At 38.3% G+C, this 12,542-nt stretch overlaps 1 non-coding gene across 1 annotated transcript; it reads right to left on the bottom strand.

Moving 5' to 3' along the window:
- Positions 1-290: 290 nt before the first annotated feature.
- LOC121204025 (small nucleolar RNA R71) lies at positions 291-396 on the bottom strand. The gene has a single exon (XR_005898953.1). It is a non-coding gene; the product is annotated as a small nucleolar RNA R71 (small nucleolar RNA).
- Between the last annotated feature and the right edge of the window lie 12,146 nt (positions 397-12,542).

Below are 12,542 nucleotides of genomic sequence, written 5' to 3'. Positions count from 1 at the left end.
TAATTTTGAACTGAAACCTAACACGATTCAAATGATACAGTAATTTGTTCAGTTTGATGGTTTGCAGGATGAGGATCTAAACAATCACTTGGTGAATTTTCTGGAGTTTTGCGACACATTTAAAATCAATGGCATTTCTGATGATGCCATTCGTCTTCAGTTATTTCCCTTTTCATTAAGGAATAAAGCTAAACAGTGGTTGAACTCGTTACCAGTAGGGTCAATCACTACTTGGGAAAAAATAACCGAAAAGTTTTTACTAAAATATTTTCCACCGACTAAAATGGCTAAATCAAGGAATGATATCTCTTTTTTTTTACAGGTGGATTTAGAAACACTATATGATGCATGGGAGAGATACAAGGACCTGTTGAGAAGGTGCCCTCACCATGGGTTACCACTCTGGCTACAGGTTCAAACTTTTCACAATGGCTTGAATCCTTTAACTAGACAAATGGCTGACGCAGCTGCTGGTGGGACTATCAATAATAAGACATCTGAGGATGTTTATGAATTTATAGAAGAGATGTCACTGAATAATTATTAGTGGCAGGTCATGAGGACAAAGGCAACGAAAGCAGCCAGCGTTTTTAACGTCGATTCGATCACCATGCTCTCTAATCAGGTAAAAGTTTTGAATAGAAAAATTGATGGTTTTCTTGGTTCTTCACAGGTTCACCCAGTGATGCAATGCAATGCAAGTGGAGGGGAGACAAGCAATTCAGAATACCCACCTTATGTCCACATCATGGAAAGCGAGCAATTAAATTATATGAGTAATAATCCTCGACTTCAAAATAATCCTTATAGTAACACTTACAATGCAGGATAGAGGAACTACCCAAATTTCTCATGGGGAGGCCAAGGGAATCAAAGGCCACAACTCCCTCTGGGTTTTCAACAACCACCGTACCAGTAGGAAAAGAAGCCTAACCTTGAGGAGATGTTAACAAATTTTATCATGGTGTCAGAAACTCGCTTTTAGAATACCGAAACAGCACTCAAGAACCAGTAAGCATCAATCCAAGGGCTCGAAATTCAGATAGGGCAGCTTGCAAAATTGATTTCAGAAAGACCACCAGGAAGTCTACCTAATAACACTGAAACCAAACCAAAAGAGAATGTGAAAGTAGTTACACTAAGGAGTGGGAAAGCGTTAGCTGAATCTGAAAAGAAGCTACCACAAGAAGCTGACAGAAACGAAGGAGATAAAGTAAAACCCGAAAACAATCCAATGCCAACGGAATATAAACCACCAATCCCATATCCAGCAAAGTTGAAGAAAGACCTCATGGATGCACAATTCGGTAAATTTCTTGAAAACTTTTCAAAAAACTGCATATTAACTTACCTTTTGTTGAAGCTATATCACAGATGCCTACGTATGCAAAATTTTTAAAGGAGCTTCTAACAAACAAAAGGAAATTTGAAGACCTATCTACAGTGGAGCTTAATGAGGAATGCTCAGCCATACTCTAGAATAAAATACCAACCAAACTAAAAGATTTAGGAAGTTTCACTATTCCCTGCTTAATTGGTAGTTTGAATGTTGATAAGGCACTAGCTGATTTAGGCGCTAGCATTAATTTGATGTCATATAAAATGTTTAAACAACTTGGTCTTGGGGAACCTAAACCCACTAGGATGAGTATTCAATTAGCTGATAGATCTGTTAAATATCCTAGGGGAATTATAGAGGATGTATTTGTAAAAGTCGATAAATTTATATTCCCTGTTGATTTCATTGTGCTTGACATGGATGAGGACGTTGAAGTACCTTTAATCTTAAGTCGTCCATTTTTAGCCACTGCTAGGGCTGTTATTGACGTGGGTGATGGTAAATTGGTACTTAGAGTAGGTGACAAAGAGATTATCTTTAAAATTTATAATGCCATGAGATTTTCTAAGGAACAGGATGACTCATGTTATTTTATTGACTCTATTGATCATGCTACTAAAGATTCTTTTCAGGAAATCATACATAAGGACACGTTGGACCTGTGTCTTGCCCAATGAGAGGAGGGGGATGATAATTCTGAGATAGGAACTGAACTGAATCCCAATGAACCTTCCCCAGGACCAGTAGAATATGAGGGTATTAAGGTATACAATGAACCTAAGCAAAAATCCTCTATTGAATAACCTCCCAAACTAGAACTTAAACAATTGCTGAATCACTTGGAATATGCATTCCTTGGAAATAACTCTATATTACCGGTAATTATTGCATCCAACTTGCAACCCAAGGAGAAAGAGGAATTACTCCAAGTCTTAAGAGAGCATAAAAGGGCCATAGCTTGGAAAATTTCTGACATTAAAGGGATCAACCCTTCTTTTTGTACCCACAAAATTTTAATGGAAGATGAATATAAGCCATACGTGCAAGCCCAAAGACGACTAAACCCCAACATGAAGGAAGTTGTTAAAGCTGAGGTAATTAAACTCCTAGATGCTGGAATTATTTATCCTATTTTTGACAGTTCTTGGGTAAGTCCAGTGCAAGCTGTTCCTAAGAAAGGAGGCATGGTTTGGTAGCCAATGAGAAGAATGAATTAATCCCAACAAGGACAGTCATAGGTTGGAGAGTTTGCATTGATTCTAAATGATGCCACGAGAAAAGATCACTTCCCCTTTCCATTCATTGACCAAATGTTGGAAAGATTGTTGGGGCACATGTACTACTACTTTTTAGACGAACTCTCTGGCTATTTTCAAATCTCAATAGCTCCTGAAGATCAAGAAAAGACGACATTTACATGCCCATATAGTACGTTTTCTTATCGTAGAATGCCTTTTGGGTTATGTGACAGCCCTAAATTGACCCTAGTCGGAAAGTGGTTTCGGGACCACAAAATCGAGTCATAAAAATAATTAACCGTTATATTTGATGCTTATTATATGTATATAGGCATGTGTGAAAATTTCATGTTTGAATTTTGTTAATTGTAAGTGAATTTTTGCTAAATAGGACTTGTGTGAGAAAATTTAGAAATGTGCTAGGCAAATGTTAAAGTGGCCTATTGATGCATGTTAGAAAATGTTTGTCCTTGCATGTCAAATTACCCAAAACTTAGGATGGTGGCCGGCCATGCTATGGGTTAAAATGTATTATAAACATTTTATGTTAGTGTTTTATGTTAGGAATAACAAAATAAAGAATATGGGTAATAAAATAATAGTGGTTAGTAGGAGGAGAAACAAAAAAATTAGCTAGGTTGCTCCTCCATTGCCGTGAATTGAAGGAAGAAAACAAAGAAAAAAATGTTCATCTTTTAACATCCTTGGCCGAAAATGCTAAGAAGAAGGGGGAAGGGGAAGTAAAATATTCGGCCACTCCTTCTAGTCTTGAATAAGGTATGTATTTCATGGTAGCTTTTGGAATTGTTGAATGTATTAAGCTAGTTACTAAGTCCCTTAGTTAGCCCATGTTCAAATTTTGAATCTTGTTGGTAACATGAGCAATCGGTCATGAGAAAATGTTCAAGAAATGGTTGTTGTTCATGTTATTTGGATGAGAAATGGTGAGTTTTGTTGTTTCATGTTAAAGTTAGGTGAATGATGATAGATGAGTGTTTGAACTATAAAAAGAATCATAAGTGAGCATTAGATACTAAGGGAAAAGAATCGGCTACCTTGTTATGAGCTAGGGCCGAATGTGAGTTTGGTTGTGTTTGAATATTACATGCTTGGTAGAATGGTGGATGAAAGTGCCGAATGTGGTCTTTGGTTTGGGCATAAGGAATAATAGTATGCATAGGTTTCGGCTTTGGTAGTACCTATGTAATTATAATTAGTTCATTTGATGGTTTGGCATGAGGTGATAAGTAAAAGTTTAAAGGTAACTTAAGTTAATTGATTATATGTGTGTATGCTATTAGAAATTCAAGGAATTCTCGGCAAAAAAAAATATGGTTAGGGGTTAAGTCATGGGAACTTGGGGGTATTCATATGTGGACCTTAAGATTTTGTACACTATGACTATGTGAGTTAGGTGTTAAATAACTTAATCATGTGTATGCATGACCAAGTATAATCGGCCACATGAGTAAAGAAATGGGTTAATTGATATGTGGTAAATGTTAAGTGTTAAACGAAATGGAAATGATATCATATTGGAATATGTATACTCGACCACATGAATGCATACATAGATTGGTGTTGCATGTATTCGGCTATAGGTAAGCATATTGATGATTCTATCTTGACTTAGATAATCGGCTAAAGGAGAATATTAGCTAATATGTTGAATTTGATTCATGATTTCATGCATATGACTCTAATGTCCAATATATATATGGACTAAGTACCTTGAATTTCTCTCGATGTTCAAGATGATTAAATCAATTTATTTGTTAAATTAAGCTCAAGAGCAAAGGGGAACTAAATCCAATAAAGGGAAGGAAAAAGTAATTGAATAGCCGTTGAAGTCGTTCGACAGCATCCGAGGTAAGTTTTCGAGTAATGGAACTTAGTTTATGATTTGATTAAGTCATGACACATAGCATAACAAATAAACGGAGATATAATGATTCAACTTGAATTATATATTGAGGTGACTAGTTTATACTTGTGACAGGTAGCTGAATGTGCATGGAGATCATGTTATAAGCAAATCAAAATCATGCTCGTTGTATGTGGCTATTGAGCCGAAAATGGTAATGCTTGATAAGTGACTTGTGTTTGAATTCTAGTTATGAAAATGAAATATAGATGCGTCATGATTTATTGATATGTGCATGAATATTCGGATGATAACCGGGCTAAGTCCCGAAGGCATTTGTGCTAGTGACTAATTCCGGGCTAAGTCCCGAAGGCATTTGTGCGAGTTACTATATCCGGGCTAGGTCCCGAAGGCATTTGTGCGAGTTACTATATCCGGGCTAGGTCCCGAAGGCAGTTGTGCGAGTTACTATAACCGGGCTAAGTCCCGAAGGCATTTGAGCGAGTAGCTATATCCGGCTAAATTCCGAAGGTACTTGGTTTGGGAATGAGCGATCTTGCTATAATAATTTCAATTAATACGCTCGTAAAATCCCAACGATGAGGTATGTTTTGTATATGCATTGGAATAATTGATTCCTTTTAAATAGTATTCGCTCAATCGATTAACAAGCTTCCGGCCTTTAGTCAAGTTAATACCTTATGTATGAATATAAGGGTTGGAAATGTGAAGTAGGTATGATTTTGAGAATATGTGTATATGAAACTATTCGTTTAGTCATATGAATGCTATACTTCAGTTGTGCATGATTTCATTACTCAAAACTTACTAAGCATTAAATGCTTATTCCGTTTCTTTAATTCATTGTTTTATAGATTTTGGTTCGTCAGCTATCGGACTCGGGAGTGTCAAAGTCAAAGTCATCCACACTATCAAAGCCCTTTTGGTACTCTTTTAGTTGAACTCTGAAAATGGCATCTATAGGACTGCCCTTTTGTTGTTAGTCAAGTACCTTCGGTAATGTATATATTTGGATAGCCATGCGAAAATGGCTTATATATATTTTGAGCATAGCGTTATAATCATTTTGTATGTTGTTCATTGAGTGGTATGGAAATGTTGGTAATGATTAGCCATTGGTATGGTTAATCACGATCATTTTGGTGCTATGTATGACAAAACTCTAGTTGATCCATGGAAAATCATGAAATAGGTATAGTCTACCTTAAAAACAGATGCTGACAGCAGCAGTAATGTGAATTCGAAAAATCACTAAAAATAGTAGAAATGGAATTAAATAGCGAATAAATTATGTAATCGAACCTTGATGAGTTTATTTTCATGTGAAAGAAACGAAACGATCATATGATCCGTATTTTAAGGGATGCTTAAGTTTTCGTGAAACAGGGCCAGAGCGATTTCTGGATCCCCTGTTCTGACTTTGGAAATTTACTATAAATTAACCAGAGATAATTAGAAGCTATGCCCTATAGGTACAGATTCCTTTTCGAGTCTAGTTTCTTTAGAAACAAACTTCATAAGTATTGAATCCCTGTACAGGAAGATATCTAAGTCGTAATACATGAAGGTCAGAGTAGTCGAACCCTGTAATAGGGGATACTTTAACTAATAAACTGTATTAATTGGCTTGACCAAAAATTCTAGAAAAAAATTTGTAGATGTAAATATGAGTCTAGTTTCAGAAAAAATTTACGGAACCGGTTTTCTAGTTTTGGAACTTGAGATATGATTTTTAAGGTGACAATGACGCAGTTACCCAGCTTGTCTGGAAATTTTAAAATGGACTGTGCAAATAAGTGAATTAAGTCCGTTAATGTGACAGCCCTAATGTGACCCTAGTTGGAAAGTGGTTTCGGGACCACAAGACTGAGTCGTAAAATAATTAATTGCTATATTCTATGCTTATTATGTGTGAACATGAGTATGTGGAAGTTTCATTCCCTAATTTTACCAATTGCATGAGAAATTGTTAATAGGGATCGATTTGAGACATGGTGAAAATATGATAGTCCAATTTAAAATGGTCTATTAGTGCATGTACCAAAAAGAGTGGACTTGCATGTCAAATAGACTATTTTTGAATGTGAATGGCCGGCCAACATACGCATGCATTATGGTGTTCCCTTGTCTTCATTTTTTTATATTTGGTGGGAATTATGTATAATAAATTTATATTAGTAAGTGGTGATAAAAACAAAGTTCCATCATCTTTTCTATCATCTTGCCGAAACCATAAGGAAAAGAAAAGAAAAATGGAAGCTAGGACATTCGGCCAAGTGAGTTTATAGATTAAGGTATGATATCATGTGGTTCTTTTGGCATTTTTTTTGTGAAGTTGAGTTGTTTTGATGCTCATAACATGACCCATGCGTTGATTTTTGAGTTGTGTTGCAAGAAACCTTTGGTTATGTTCTTATATGCCAAATTGATGATGTTTTGTAGTATGTGATTTGAAATAGTTATAGATGAATATGAACTAAGAAACATGTATTATTGAGTAAGTAGAAGATAGAATGGGGTTTAAATGGGAGGTTCATTTGATTTATTTTTGTCCTTGTATGAAAAGTGGTTATTTGTTAAGGCCGAATGAGTCATGCTAGATTAGTTGAAAAGAATGTTCATGTTATGAGGTAATTTGAATAATTGACCGAAACATGGAAGGAAGGGCAAGATTTATAAATTATGTTTGAGGGTGAAAGGAATAATGAAAGTTGTATTAAGTTTAATGTGCATACTTTAGTCTAAGTGTTGAGGAGTATTCGGCTAAGATAGTTGAAATGTGGGTGTTGCCGATTTTTAAATTTAGATTATGGGAGTGGCTATAATGGGCATTAAGATGTTGAACTTAAGAAATTAGAAGTAAATGAACTTGATAGTATTTAAGAGATAGAGGTGATAGATTAATGTTGCACATTCGGCTATGGTTAGGCATGTTGATGATCTTATCTTGATTTAGATAATTAGGCATAAAAGGGTGGTAAAGGGGATGAAATTGTCGAATGATTAGTTGGGTAACAAAAGAAGCATTCGGCCATCACTTGAGAGCTTGTGTGATGTTGGGTTTAAAATTAGCAAAGGTAACTTACCTAATGCATGTGCATGTGTGATTAGATTTTTGATGATATGGTAGTTGCATGAGGTTATTAGCCGAATATACTAACATACATATACATGTGAAATTGGATTGTAAATATTTAGCAAGGTGGTTAAACTAGTTAAATTATTGATTAAGCTCAAGGAGTTAAAGGAGGTGAATCGAGCAAAGGCAAAGAAAAGGTCATCGAGTAGCCGAGTTGGAACCGTCTTACCCAACACGAGGTAAGTCATTAAGCATATAGTTGGTATTAATTCAAATGGTCATAACGTTTATGTAATGATGCTGAATGGAATGAATAAATATATATATGCATGTACGTATGTGATGATGAAAGTGTTGAATGAAAAGAAAAGAGGTGAGATGTATTGAGTTGTTGATCTCGGCACTAAATGTGCGAGTATAAACATTTATGACCATGAGATTGGCGCTACGTGTGCGGGTTTAAATTGTGCAGCACTAAGTGTGCGAATTGACTATGTAGCACTAAGTGTGCGAGTTTGACTATGTAGCACTAAGTGTGCGAATTGACTATGTAGCACTAAGTGTGCGAGTTTGACTATGTAGCACTAAGTGTGCGAATTGACTATGTAGCACTAAGTGTGCGAGTTTGACTATGTAGCACTAAGTGTGCGAGTTGACTATGTAGCACTAAGTGTGCGAGTTTGATTATGTAGCACTAAGTGTGCGAGTTGATTATATAGCACTGAGTGTGCGGACTTAATATATATTCTTGAATCATTATGGACACTAAGTGTGCGACGCTATTGAGTCGATCACGGACAGCGGATCGGGTAAGTGTCTTGAGTTCATGGCTAATAGGTGCTATGTCTATACTTGGTGTTGAGCTTGGTAAGTTTGAACCTATGTGACAAATATACTTGAAGTCACGTACATGAAATTTATCGTAGAATGGGTGAAAGGCCGTTTAGTTGTATGTTTGTAACGAAAATAAAATGATTTATGAAAATGCCTCGAATATCCTATTGATGAGTATGTGGATTGTGAATGCATAAATTGGTATGAAATTAAACCGATAGGTCGGAGGAACTACGGTATGGTTCGGAATGGATGGAGTAATTAGCCTCGTTCCATTTTGTTTTCTCTTGTGATAATGTTATTGATGGATGGTAGTGCATAGCTTATGACTTACTGAGTTATAAACTCACTCGGTGTTTCCTTGTCACCTATTCTAGGTTTCTTGGACACATCTCTTTTTGCGTGGTCGGGCCGTCATCGAAGTCATCACACCGGATAGCAAGTTTTGGTACTTTCTTCTTAGTCGGCTTAGGAGAACATTTCGGCATGTATAGGCTATTATGTTGTGTTTGAACTTTGGTATGTAAACTTTAAGCCATGCGAAAATGGCATGAATGTTCGATTGAGTTGGATCAAGGAGTAGGCATGAAATGGACCTAGTTACTTTCGTAACAGATGCTGGCAGCAGCAGTGACATGAGTTTGAAAAATCACTAAAAAATAGTAGGAGTGAAATTAATTGATGAATAAATTATGTATTCGAAGCTCGATGAGTCTATTTTATATAGAAGCAACGAAAAGATCATATGGACAGTATGTTAAGAGATATTCAGGTTCTCGTGAGACAGGGCCAGAACGGTTTCTGGATTCCCTGTTCCGACTTTGGAAATTCATTATAAATCAACCAGAGATAATTAGGAGTCATACCATATATGTATAGATTGCTCTCTGAGTCTAGTTTCTATAGAAACAAACGGCATCAGTATTGAAACTCTGTGCAGGGAGATATCCAAGTTGTAATGCACAAAGGTCAGTGTAGTCGATCCCTGTAACATGGGAGACTTTGACTAATAAACTGTACTAATTGGTCCGACCAAAAATTCTAGAAAAAAATGTGTAGATGGGCATATGAGTCTATTTTCAGGGAAAATTTACGGAACTGGACTTCGAGTTTCAGAACTCGAGATATGATTTTTTTTAGCGACTAGTACGCAGACTGGCAGCTTGTCTGGAAAAATTTTTTTTAAGTGGGTTGAAGTCTGTTAACACCTCGTGTTCGACTCCGGCGACGGCCTCGGGTTCGGGGTGTTACATTTGATTGGTATCAGAGCTATGGTTTAGTCGGTTCTAGGACTACCATAGCACGTATGAGTCTAGCTATACATGCCGAATGTTAATGTTTAACTGTGTGATGACTTCTGACGGTTAAAATTTATGTTTTGATTAGTAAATGGATCCCGGTGTAGAGAGAACCTTGGCGGATGACATTGAAAGTGTAGCGGCTGCTCCTGCACAAGGGACGCCGCCTGTTGAACCTCAGTCATCTGCGAATAATCAAGGTGAGGGGGCTAAACAAGCCTTCTTTACCATGATGAATGAATGGGTCGCGCAGTATGCCCGAACCAATCCGGCTGTCCAACAATTCCCGAATTTGAATAATCCACCCCCGGAGCCAGTAATGCCATCAGTTACTGATCCTGTGAGGCTGAGTAAGCCACCTGTAGACTTGATTAGGAAGCGCGGGGCTGAGGAGTTCAGGGCCATAGTTACTGATGATGCTGAAAGGGCCGAGTTCTGGCTTGATAACACCATTCGGGTGTTTGATGAACTGTCATGCACACCCGATGAATGTCTAAAGTGTGCTATATCCTTGTTGCGGGACTCAGCCTACTATTGGTGGAGGACCCTGATTTCCATAGTCCCAAACGAACGAGTAACTTGGGACTTCTTTCAGACGGAATTTCGAAAGAAATATATTAGTCAACGGTTCATTGATCAAAAGCGTAAGGAATTCTTGGAACTTAAGCAAGGCCGTATGACAGTATCTGAATACGAACATGAATTCGTAAGACTCAGCAGGTATGCCCGGGAGTGTGTAGCTGATGAGGTTGCTATGTGCAAAAGATTCGAAGAAGGATTGAATGAAGATTTAAAGCTACTAATGGGTATTTTGGAAATAAAAGAATTCGTAACACTAGTCGAACGAGCCTGCAAGGCGGAAGAACTTGGAAAGGAGAAGAAGAAGGCTGAATTTGAGGCTAGAGAATATCGTAAAAGATCGACGGGTAAAGCTCCATTCTCAGCCGTAAAGAAGTTCAGGGAGGACACTAATAAGTCGAGGACGACTGCGGGAATTTCCATCAGAGCAAGACCATCGACGGACTCCCGAGCTACTTCGGTAGCTAGTGTGGGCAATAATCGTCTAGAGAAACTTGAATGTCCCCAATGTGGAAGACGACACATAGGTGAATGTTGGGGTAAGACTATTAACAGGGCCTGTTACGGATGCGGTTCGAAGGACCACTTCATTAGAGATTGCACGGAGCTTGATGAGAAGAATAAGATTCAAGGTGCAAGACCTAGTGGAGTGACAACTAGAGGTAGACCACCGAGAATTTTAGGAGGTAGGGGTGGTAGTCAGAGAGGGACCTCTGATACGGCTATTCGAGCCGAGAACCGTACTCCTGCTAGAGCATATGCCATTCGCGCACGAGAGGAGGCATCCTCCCCTGACGTCATCACTGGTACCTTTACTCTCTTTGATACTAATGTGATTGCATTGATTGACCCTGGCTCTACTCATTCATATGTATGTGAAACCTTAGCATCCAGTAAGACTCTACCTGTTGAGTCTACTGAGTTCGTAATTCGGGTGTCAAATCCCTTGGGTCGTTACGTGCTTGTCGACAAAGTGTGTAAGAGATGTCCCCTAGTAATTCGAGGTTTTTGTTTTCCGGCGGACTTGATGCTTTTTCCGTTTGATGAATTTGATGTTATTCTTGGTTTGGATTGGTTGACCGCGCATGATGCGGTTGTGAATTGCAAAAGTAAGACTATCGATTTGAGGTGCGCAAATAACGAGATAATTCGAGTTGAGTCTGCGGACTTAAGGGGGTTGCCAGCTGTAATATCAGCAATGTTGGCCCAGAAATATGTAAGAAAAGGGTGCGAAGCATACCTTGCGTATGTACTTGATGACAAAGAGTTAGAAAAGAAACCCGAATCTGTGCCGGTGGTTTGTGAATACCCGGATGTGTTTCCTGAAGAGTTACCGGGTTTGCCACCTGTTCGGGAGATAGAGTTTGGTATTGAGCTTGTACCTGGAACTACGCCAATTTCGATAGCTCCGTATCGTATGGCACTAACCGAGTTAAAAGAATTGAAAGCTCAATTGCAAGAGTTGACGGATAGAGGTTTCGCTCGACCGAGTTTCTCACCTTGGGGTGCACCAGTATTGTTCGTGAAAAAGAAGGACGGAACCATGAGGTTGTGCATTGACTATCGTCAACTGAATAAAGTGACGATAAAGAATAAGTATCCGTTACCGCGTATCGATGATTTGTTCGACCAACTGAAGGGAGCCTCAATGTTCTCAAAAATAGATCTGAGATCGGGCTATTATCAGTTGCGAATTCGAGAATCGGACATACCCAAAACTGCCTTCGGGACGAGATATGGTCACTACGAGTTCTTAGTGATGCCGTTTGGGCTCACTAATGCCCCTGCGGTATTTATGGATTTGATGAATCGGATCTTCAGACCATATTTGGATCGATTCGTAGTTGTGTTCATTGATGACATCTTGGTCTATTCAAGAGATGAGATCGAACATGCTGAACACTTGAGATTAGTGTTGCAATTTTTGCGGGATAAGAAGTTATATGCTAAGTTCAGTAAGTGTGAGTTCTGGTTAAGAGAGGTTAGCTTCTTGGGTCATGTGGTATCCGCATCGGGTATTCGAGTTGACCCGAACAAAATCTCAGCCATACTTAACTGGAAACCTCCGAGAAGTATTACTGAGGTTCGGAGCTTTTTGGGACTCGTCGGTTATTACTGACGATTTGTCAAAGGTTTCTCGATGATAGCCACACCAATGATGAAGCTACTTCAAAAGGATGCTAAGTTTGAATGGACGGAGAAATGTCAGAAAGGCTTCGATCAACTGAAAACTCATTTGACTGAAGCTCCAATTTTAGTGCAACCCGAATCAGGCAAAGAGTTTGTCATT

This window comes from Gossypium hirsutum, chromosome A07 (genome assembly GCF_007990345.1).
Source record: "Gossypium hirsutum isolate 1008001.06 chromosome A07, Gossypium_hirsutum_v2.1, whole genome shotgun sequence".
Lineage (NCBI taxonomy): Eukaryota > Viridiplantae > Streptophyta > Magnoliopsida > Malvales > Malvaceae > Gossypium > Gossypium hirsutum.
The sequence above is the reverse complement of the archived record's forward strand: the minus strand, read 5'-3'. Positions and strand labels throughout refer to the sequence as shown.